Source organism: Mesocricetus auratus, unplaced genomic scaffold (assembly GCF_017639785.1).
Source record: "Mesocricetus auratus isolate SY011 unplaced genomic scaffold, BCM_Maur_2.0 Super-Scaffold_100031, whole genome shotgun sequence".
In the NCBI taxonomy this organism is placed as follows: domain Eukaryota; kingdom Metazoa; phylum Chordata; class Mammalia; order Rodentia; family Cricetidae; genus Mesocricetus; species Mesocricetus auratus.
The window spans coordinates 622,568-632,465 of record NW_024429212.1 but is presented as its reverse complement, the minus strand read 5'-3'; the positions used below and the strand labels follow the sequence as shown (position 1 = coordinate 632,465).

The following is a 9,898-nucleotide window of genomic DNA, read 5'->3' as shown; positions in this document are numbered from 1 at the left end:
AGGGGGAGTCCCATCAAAAGGACAGTACAGTTGATAGACAGCAGAAGTAGCTGGAGCAGAATCACTGAGATGTGACTAAGTATCTAAGCTCCTGTTCACCCTTGAAGTGACTACTAAAATGTAAGCAAGACTTCGTGTAAAGGGATTCATTGAAGAGTCTGTTGCAAAGCTTGGAAGAGCTCTCAGTAAGCCACATAGAAAGCACCAAAGACACATAAAAACAGACTCTTCTTCTGCAAGGAAATTTATTGGAGAAGGAAAACCAGTTGAGGCTAAGTACAAGGGTAATGACAGATCATGAGGTCTCAGAGCACATGGTGATGTTGTCTCAGGTCTCAGCGGCAGCAGAATTTGGGGGGGTTTGGTCCATGGCCGCAGAACCCTGCACTTCGTCCAGGAAAATGGCAGGATCTTCTACAGGAGCACACCAAGATCCCTCCTCTTCTGCCTGTGGAACAGAGAACATCAGCCATTTGGTAAGGTAGCCAGCAGTATGCAATAGTGTACAATTCTATAAAGATGAATGGCACATGGTACACAGGAGGTTTCTTTGTATTGGTGACATCACACTCAGCACTGTGATCAACTCCAAACACTGGGAAATAACACATTTAACAAATGTTGATCACATGACTGATCTAACAGGCATTTCACTTCCTTCACCTTTTTGAGTCCTCCTGACCCAAAACTGCCAGGCACTTGGTTCCTAAATATATTCTATTAAGCAAAGCAGATTTTTCTTTCTATCACAAATTATCAGATGGATAGACAAAGGACTAATCAATATGTCCTATATTTTAAAACTATTCCACAGATAAATATTTAGATCAAAACACTTAAAAGACAGACAATCTGCTATGCATTTTTGACTCTCTTTTTCTTCTATGAATAAGACAGTGAATGTTCTAGAGGATCAAGAGAGACACTTCCTGAATCACACAACTCCCCACGGGATTCCAGGGCACCTGATCATCCCTGTCTCAGGAGACGCCAACCCAATATCCTACTGGGCATCACCACTCACCTGAACTTTGGAGAGCAGAGCCTTCAGGGCCTACAAGGAAAATGGACACATCCTGGTTTTCTACCCCTGGCTGTTCCTCATTTTTAGCTTTCCCAGTTGCTTCAGGCAGAGGATCAGCCAGGGCCTGAAAGGCCAGCAGGACAATGGCAGAGAGGAGGACAAGTGTCTTCATGGCTGAAAGTCACCTTGAGGAAGGGTGAGCCAAAGCCTAGTGTGTGGGTAGTGAGGAGCCAGCCTGCATTTATAGGGCTGTCATGAGAAGGTGCAGACACAGGTTCTGTAGGTAGAGAGGGCACACCCTGATGGGAACGGGGAGAGACTGTTGCCCTCAAGATCCCTTTAATGTTCCTCAGTTCTCACAGCTGCTGCCAGGATGCTGGTCTGTGTGCTCACTGACAGCCCTCCCTTCCAGCTGACAGTGATGAAGGTGCCTTACTCTCTTCTCCTGTTTCCCATCTGCTTGAGTGTTTAACTTTCTGTGCTCAAGGAAAATAAAGAGGGGAGTATTTTTCAAGTTAGTTAGCTCATGGATCATAGCTTTTGGTGTTCTGAAGCTAGAGCCTACTTTTCTCTGAAAGTGAGGATCCTGGACCAGGTCTGAATACCTGTGGAATGAACAGTCAGTTCTTTGAGTGATTTGGTGTATTTTCACCCTCATGAAGGAAGACTTTGTGAATCCCTTCCTTTGGGGCTATTATGGAGATATAACATGGCCCTGGTGAATCTAGCTCCAGAGGAGATGAGGGACAGAGGTAGTCAGCATGAAGCTAGATCAGGTTGTTGTGAAGAAGTCAGTGTGACCGGAGCACATCTCATGGGTGCATTCCAGGTGCTACTTCACACTTTGGGAGCCATGAAATGATGAGCTGTGGCTCATATCTCAGATTCTGCATTTTTAAAAAATAATATAAGATATGAGCCTCCATCCAAGATTCAAATTGTAGAGAGGTTGAGGTGCTTTGCCTCAATCCCAAGAAATGACTCTTCACCAAGAAGTCATTGCCATTCATATATGAAAACTGTTCTGTACATGTTTATCCATTCCCACATTGTGTATAAATCAAAAAGAGATAGAACTCTCTACTAATTTCAGTCAGCATATTGTGCCCCAGGGTCATAAGTGCTAGCTCATAATTACATGTTGGTAATACTGTTCCATTGTTAAAATGCTTTTATTTACAGCTGTGTCCAACACCTATCAAAGTAGTAACATTTTACTATTTTACATACACACACATATTTAAATACCCCCCCCACAATCACACAATACCTAATGGGACATGCCCTCTTGAAAACCTTTGTAGACTCATATTTATCCGTCAAAAACCATATATTATATTTCAGACACATCCCTCAATATCTTCCCTTTTTTCAGAGTTGTTCTCAGAAGCACTTAGTAAATTTGCATATCCAAAAGTCCACCATGATAATTTGAATAATTTCTGTTACTGGTTTTCACTTGCCATTCTTCCTGCCGGTGTTCAGCCCAGAACTGGCTGATCATTGATGTCCAAGAGTATCTCAAACCATCAAAATATAACCTTTAGAAGAATGTCCTTTTTAAGTAAGGCAATCTTAAGATCTCCTGTACTCTGAATTGGGTGGAGGTGTGATCACTCTTACACTTTTTTTGTCACAAACCAGTGTGCAAAATGTCAACAGACATCTGAGTTATTCTTAATAATCAACTCTAATTCTTTACCAGTGACAATACTTATTATTTTTTAAGCTTCTGATTTCTGGAAAAAAAACTTTTCTTCAGTTATTTCTAGGGAGTGTATGTCATTCACTGGTGGGTTCACATCTAATCCCAGAGGAGATCAAGGAGAAACTATGGAGAGACTGTCTGCCAACAGAAGTCTTCCAACCTCCACTCTCATGTTCTAAGCAAGGAAACAAATAATCCCAATAAATGACAGAAGTTAAAGCTCTAAAATGTAGAAGATAACGTGGAATGTAGGGTAGTGGTGAAGTACAAGGGATTTTGACACAGCCCTCTTCTGTAATCTTTAGTGTCTCTGAGTACGGCAATTAACCACTTTAAAGTTCCTTTACAGAGCCACAAAATATTGCTCAACAAAGGCAGCTACTTTATTGGGTTGTTGTAAAAAGATTAAAAAGACCTCAGCAATCCATAAATATAAGCTAATCCAAATACGCTGCACACGTTATATTCTTTGAAAATGCTACCTGGTATCATAACTCAAATTATCGTGATTTCTATGAAGTCACACAAAGCTGCCTTGACTTATATAATAAGTGAACACTTAGAATTCTTACCTTATGTAAGAAGTGGTTGAGTTTATTAGTATTTAAATTTTATCCAATAGTTAATAATGTGTATTTGTGAAACTAGCAAGGCTCATATTTTCTAGTTTCCAACACCTCAAGAACATTATGGCATTATGATTATCATTGTTAAAGAGTGATTACATAAAATAAGCAGTTCTCCAAGATAATGTAAAAGAGGTTAATGTAATTACAGAAGAGTGAGTCATCATTTCTCACTTGAGGATGGATGAGACTTGGCTGAGCTGAGAAGTGAAGTGTATTAGAAATGATGATGAGGGTGCGAAGAAGAAAATGGGGAAAGTGGAACAGAGTGATGTGCAGCTATTTCTGACCAGAAGACTAAGATGTTAGGATGGCTGAGGAGTTTACTCAGACCACAGAGACAACCCTCCCTGTTTTAACAATGAGTGTTTAGGATCCAGCGAAGTCTAGTGGCCTTTTATTATGAAGTCAATACAGGACTTGTGGCTCCAGCCCCAGTTTACACACTTTTCCCTGTATTTCCATGCTCTACAAGGAGACCACAATCACGGTAAGAATCCATAACTGGAGTCTGCCACAGAGTTGGCTGCTATGAGCCAGTAAGCATGAGTTGTCCATTTGAAGTTTCTGGTATGAGTGGGATAATTTGAAAGATCTTGGGTGTTTTTTCACAATACCATAGGTTGCTTACTGAAGTTTGTTTGGAGGTTCATTATAATGATAAGTGATGACAACTGACCCAATTGGAGGATGTGTTGGCAATGCCATGTTGATGGAGAAGATGTGATTTCAATGGATACATGTCTTCTGATCATCATGAACTATAGTGATTCTCAATTGGTATATGAAGTGGCAGTTCCTCCATGTTTGTCCAAGGCCAAATAAAGTTAACTGCTTGAGACTCTTTTGGATTAGGCTAAAGTAGGGGATCCACCTGTGAGACAAAAGCATGCATTCTGTAACTGAACCTGGGAGTGTACCAGTCTTTTTGTTTTCTATCACCAACTGTCTCCCACATCAAGTCATGGAGACTTCTTTTTTTTATATTTTATTTTCCAGTTTAAATTTAGATAAGAAACAAGGTGGCTTCACAAGTCATGGAGACTTCTTATTAGTTATGAGTGCTCAGCCTAGCTTAGGCTCTTTTCTGGCTGGGTCTTTTAACCTAAATCAACCTGTTTCTCTATCTGCCTTTTGCCTTGTGGATTTTTAATCTTTGTTTTACCTTTCACATTCCCCACTGGCTCTAGATCACATGATCAAATCATTGCTTCCTGTTGAGGTACAGGTTGATACTGAGCCTATATGGCTAATATTTTAACAGAAATAATTTTTATAAGATGGCATGATTACAGTTTAGTAGCCTAACACATTCCCACTGGCTCTAGAAGAATGAGTCAAAACTTGGAAGTTTGATTTAAGTGTTTATACAGTTTGTCCTTGACACCCACAAATGAGCATTAGGATGAAGTAAGAGAGAGAAAAAACATCTACTTTTTCAGGGAAAATTTGCTTACCATGGAGTAAACCTTTCAGTCATGTCCCAGCTTCCATCTTGAGTAGCCCTTTCCTAAGTTTTATTTTAATATATACTTGTGATACTGAAGGAGTCTAGAGGCCAGCATGGGCCCTGGTGTGACAATAGACACCACAGGTAGCCACTTGTCATTTTTCCAGAGAGAAGGGAAGTGAGTCCTTCTGGTAGAAAGAAAAAGTTTCCTAATGTTCCAGACTTTTGTTGAGGATAAGAGGTGACGTACTCTCTTCAGCAACAGCTTTTCTTCGGAAATTAGGATGTCATTGTCAGGGACAAAGGAGGTTGGAATGCCAGTCAAGGCTGGGATGGGATTTAAGCAATGGGGGCTTTCATCAGAAGCATCTGGTCAGCTCACCCAGCCTCAAGAGACAGGAAGCAATCACATCAGCTGGACTGATTCACATCAGCTCTCAGCAAGTCAGGGCCCTCTGGTTTTCTGGGACCACCTAGGGCTGGTGTGGTGTAGGTCACCTTGGAACAGTTTGTAGTGTGCAGCTGATCCCTGGTCAGATGGTGTCTTTCAGATGAGTGAAAATCTGCTGGGATAGATACAGACCAGAGACAGAAGCTAAAGGTAAGGATCTTAGAGGAAAATCACACATTTGAAACTTTTTAGGCTTGTGGCTCTGGGAAGAACAGGGGAAGGGAAATGTCTGTCTTCGAGCTAGGCAGTAGGTAGGGCAGATTAAACTACTGATTGACATGACTGGATTACTTATCTGCAGTCTGTTTGACCAGTGATGGGTGGATTTCCCTCATGAATTTCTGAATGGTACATGTATTTCTTTTAAGTTTACAAAAAATGTTAGATATATTATCATAACTATTGCCTGTAACCTGCACTGAAATCCTCATTGTAGGAAAAACCAGTTGACAAGTGTCTGTAAATAATTAGGTAAACTCACATTTTAAGTCATAGCAAACATTCTAAATGCCATATTCAGCAGATCTATGAAGAGTTTTTAGGACCATCAATTAAGTATACCTGATTTTAAACAAACTTTATTTGTTTTTAATTACTTGCTTCATGCTTAACCATGAAAACATATACAGGAAGCTAAATAAAGCTTGTCCCATTAAAATGAGTTACAATTGTTCTTAGTGTAAGCACAGTTCTGAGAACATTGAAGAATTTGATCATTCATAAGGTGACTATTAACTTGATGTCCTAATTATCTTTAACAGTTTATAGCAAGTTCAAAGCTTTTTACAAGATCAGTATTTTATAGTTTTATCCCTGCTAAATTTTAGCCTTACAAATTATATTTTTTGAAACAAAGGTCTTTTATTTTTTTATTATTATCTTTATTTAGGTTAGAAACAATATTGTTTCACATGCCAATCCCAGCTCCCTCTCCCTCCCCTCCTCCCCCACCCTCCCCACCAGGTCCTCCAGTCTCCCATCCAATCTCCACTCGTTTCCCCAAAGAGGGTGAGGCCCTCCATGGTGGATCTCCAGTAACTGTTATTAAATCCAGGGCAGGGCCTAGGCCCTCCCACAATAGTCCCAGCTGAGAGAACCTCCCATATTGTGGCATGGGCACTCCAAGTCTATTTATACACCAGGGATAAATACTACCCAGGGCCCCAGAGATTACCTAGATCTCCTGATTGACACCCACATTCAGGGGGTCTGGGTCAGTCCCATGCTTTCCACACAGTTCAATAGCTCCCCCTTGTTCAGGTCAACTGTTTCTATGGGTTAAACCAGCACACTCTTAACTCCTTTGCCCATAAGTTCTATCTTTCTGACACTGGATTCCAGGAGTTCAGTTCAGTGTTTGTCTGTGGGTAACTGCCTCTGTTTTCATCAGTCGCTGGATGAAGGCTCTGTTTCCTAGACTCTCTGGCAGTGGGGTTGTATTCTGGCACTCCCCTGATTCATGTCTAAAATCCATAAATGGGTGAGTACATACCATATTTGTCTTTTTGTGACTGAGTTACCTCACTCAACATAGTTTCTTCTAGTGTCATCCATTTGCCTACAAATTTTAAAATTCCATTGTTTTTTTCCACTGAATAGTACTCCATTGTGTAAATGCGCCACATTTTCTCTATCCACTCTTCAGATGAGGGGCATCTAGGTTGCTTCCAGGTTCTGGATATTACAAATAATGCTGCTATGAACATAGAGGAACAGACATCCTTGTATGAATGTGCTTCTTTTGGGTATATGCCTAAGAGTGGAATTGCTGGATCTTGTGGTAGACTGATTCCCATTTTCCTGAGGAATCTCCATACTGATTTCCAAAGTGGCTGTACAAATCGGCACTCCCACCAGCAGTGTAGGAGTGTTCCCCTTTCTCCACATCCTCTCCAGCATAAACTGTCATTGGCGTTTTTGATTTTAGCCATTCTGACAGGTATCTCAGAGTTGTTTTGATTTGTACTTCCCGGATGGCTAGGGATGTTGAGCACTTTCTCAAGTGTCTCTCAGCCATTTTAGTCTCCTCTATTGAGAATTCTCTATTTAGTTCTGTACCCCATTTTTTGATTGGATCCTTTAGTGTTCTGGAGACTTGCTTCTTGAGTTCTTTGTAAATTTTGGAGATCAGCCCTCTGTCAGATGTGGGGTTAGTGAATATCTTTTCCCAATCTGTGGGTTGCCTTTTTGTCTTGCTGACTTTGTCCTTTGCCTTATAGAAGCTTCTCAGTTTCAGGAGGTCCCATTTATTGTCTATCTTAGTGTCTGTGCTATTGGAGTTATGTTCAGGAAGCGGTCTCCTGTACCAATTCGTTCAAGGGTGTCTCCCACTTTCTCTTCTAACAGGTTAAGTGTGGCTGGATTTATGTTGAGGTCTTTGATCCATTTGGACTTAAGGTTTGTGCATGGTGATAGACATGGATCTAGTATCAACATAAAACTTTAAATTTTAAATACAGCCCCTAGAGAGACTGGAAGCTTTATTAAGCCGTAAGTATAGTTCACAGAAAAATTGGAAACCTTGTTTCCTTTACTCTTTTATAGTACACTGTTACAGAATATCACAGGTTCCTGTGTGACTCACAATTCATCCAAATAGTTAATGGTTAACACAGTTAGCAAAGACAAAGTATAGATCTGTGTCTTCAAGTCTTTTTCTGACAGCCTGAACAGCTCTTAGGCATTTATAGTCCTTTATTTAACAAATAAATCTTATTAGTCAAACATACGTTGCTACTAGTTTAAAAATTTCTAGAAGCCTGGTGTTGAACACAGTCAGCAAAGACATAAGTGGGGAAATATATATCTCTAAGTCAGTTTTTGTTAACCTGAGTAGACCTTTATACCCTTAGGAACTTATAAATCTTAATTGGGTATATTTTGCTTATAAAAATATGTTGTTTTGTTTTTATTTAAATTTTATTAATCTCAGGACAAAAAGCATCATATAAAAAGCCATGCTAATCCAACATGTCTTGGAGAACTGATGTTGCCTCCTTAGATGGTTTATACCACATGGACACCTTAATCAAGATGGTGGTGAAGTCAATGGCATATACCCTCTTTGACATCAGCAAAGAAGGCTGCCATCCACATACTTGGTTTCATCCTCATGGGATCATCAGGCAAAATGGCTGTCAGTCACATGGTTGTTATTAATTCCAAAGTGAGGCCAGTAAACACATATCCTTTAACAATTACCTATGATTAGTTTTTTATTTAAATCAGAAACAAGTTTGCTTCACATGGCAATCCCAGCTCCCTCTCCCTCAACTCCCCCCCCCCCAGTTCCACAGCCCCCTAGCCAAGCCCTGTTCCATTCCCCAGGGATGGTGATAAGCTCCATGGGGGATCTCCAGAGTCTATCATTTCCTTCAGGGCAGGGCCTAGTCCCTCCCCCAAAAGTCCAGGCTGAGAGAGCATCCCTCACTGTGGTATGGACACCCGAAGTCCATTTGTATGCCAAGGATAAATACTGATATACTACCCAAGGCCCCATAGATTTCCTAGGCCTCCTCACTGACACCCACATTCAGGGGGTCTGGATCAGTCTGGTGTCCAAGAGCTTCCCCTTGTTCAGGTCAGCTATTTCTGTGAGTTAAACCAGCCCAGTCTTGACCCCTTTGCTCATCAGTCCTCCCTCTCTGTTACTGGCTTTCTTGAGTTCAGCTCAGTGCTTAGCCATGGGTGTCTGCCATTGCTTTTATCAGTCACTAGATGAAGGTTCAGTTTCCCAGACTCTCTGGCAATGGGATTATAGGCTGGCACTCCACTGTTCCATGTCTAAAATCCATATATGAGTGAGTACATATAATGTTTGTCTTTTTGTGACTGAGTTACCTCACTCAGGATGATTTCTTAGTGACATGCCCGCAAATTTCAAGATTACATTTTTTTCCACTGAATAGTACTCCATTGTGTAAATGTACCATTTTCTCTATCTACTCTTCAGTTGAGGGGCATCGAGGTGACTTCCACGTTCTGTCTATTACAAATAATGCTGCTATGACTGTAGTGGAACAGAATTCCTTGTTGTATGAATGTGCATCTATTAGGTATACACCTAAGAATGGAATTGCTGAGTCTTGTGGTATACTGAGTCCTATTTTCCTGAGGAATCTCCATACTGCTTTCCAAAGTAGCTGTACAAGTCAGCACTCCCATCAGCAGTGCAGGAGCGTCCCCTTTCTCCACATCCTCTCCAGCATAAACTGTCCTTGGAGTTTTTGATTTTAGCCATTCTGACAGGAGTAAGATGATCTCTCAAGAGTTGTTTGATTTGTATTTTCCGGATGGCTACAGATGTTGAGCACTTTCTTTCTTTGTGTGTGTGTGTGTGTTTGCTTTTTTAATTTTTTATTTAATTTAGAAACAAGCTTATTTCACATGTCAACCCCAGCTCCCTCTCACTCCCTTCTTCTCCCTCCCTCCCCACTAGGTCCCCCAGTCTCCCACCCAATTTCCAATGATCACCAGGGAGGATGAGGCCCTCCATGGTGGATCTCCAGTGACTGTCATTTCATTCAGAGCAGGGCCTAGGCCCTCCCACTAGAGTTCAGGCTGAGAGAACATTCCTCATTGTGGGATGGATACTCAAAGTCTATTTGTAAGCCAGGGATAAATACTACTCAAGGCCCCA

The 9,898-nt window shown here is 41.0% G+C and overlaps 1 long non-coding RNA gene across 1 annotated transcript; it reads right to left on the bottom strand.

Annotated features, from left to right (window-relative positions):
- Positions 1-231: 231 nt before the first annotated feature.
- LOC121135132 lies at positions 232-1,329 on the bottom strand. The gene is made up of 2 exons (XR_005872318.1): positions 1,025-1,329; positions 232-448 (listed from the first exon to the last, which is right to left on the bottom strand). It is a non-coding gene; the product is annotated as an uncharacterized LOC121135132 (long non-coding RNA).
- Between the last annotated feature and the right edge of the window lie 8,569 nt (positions 1,330-9,898).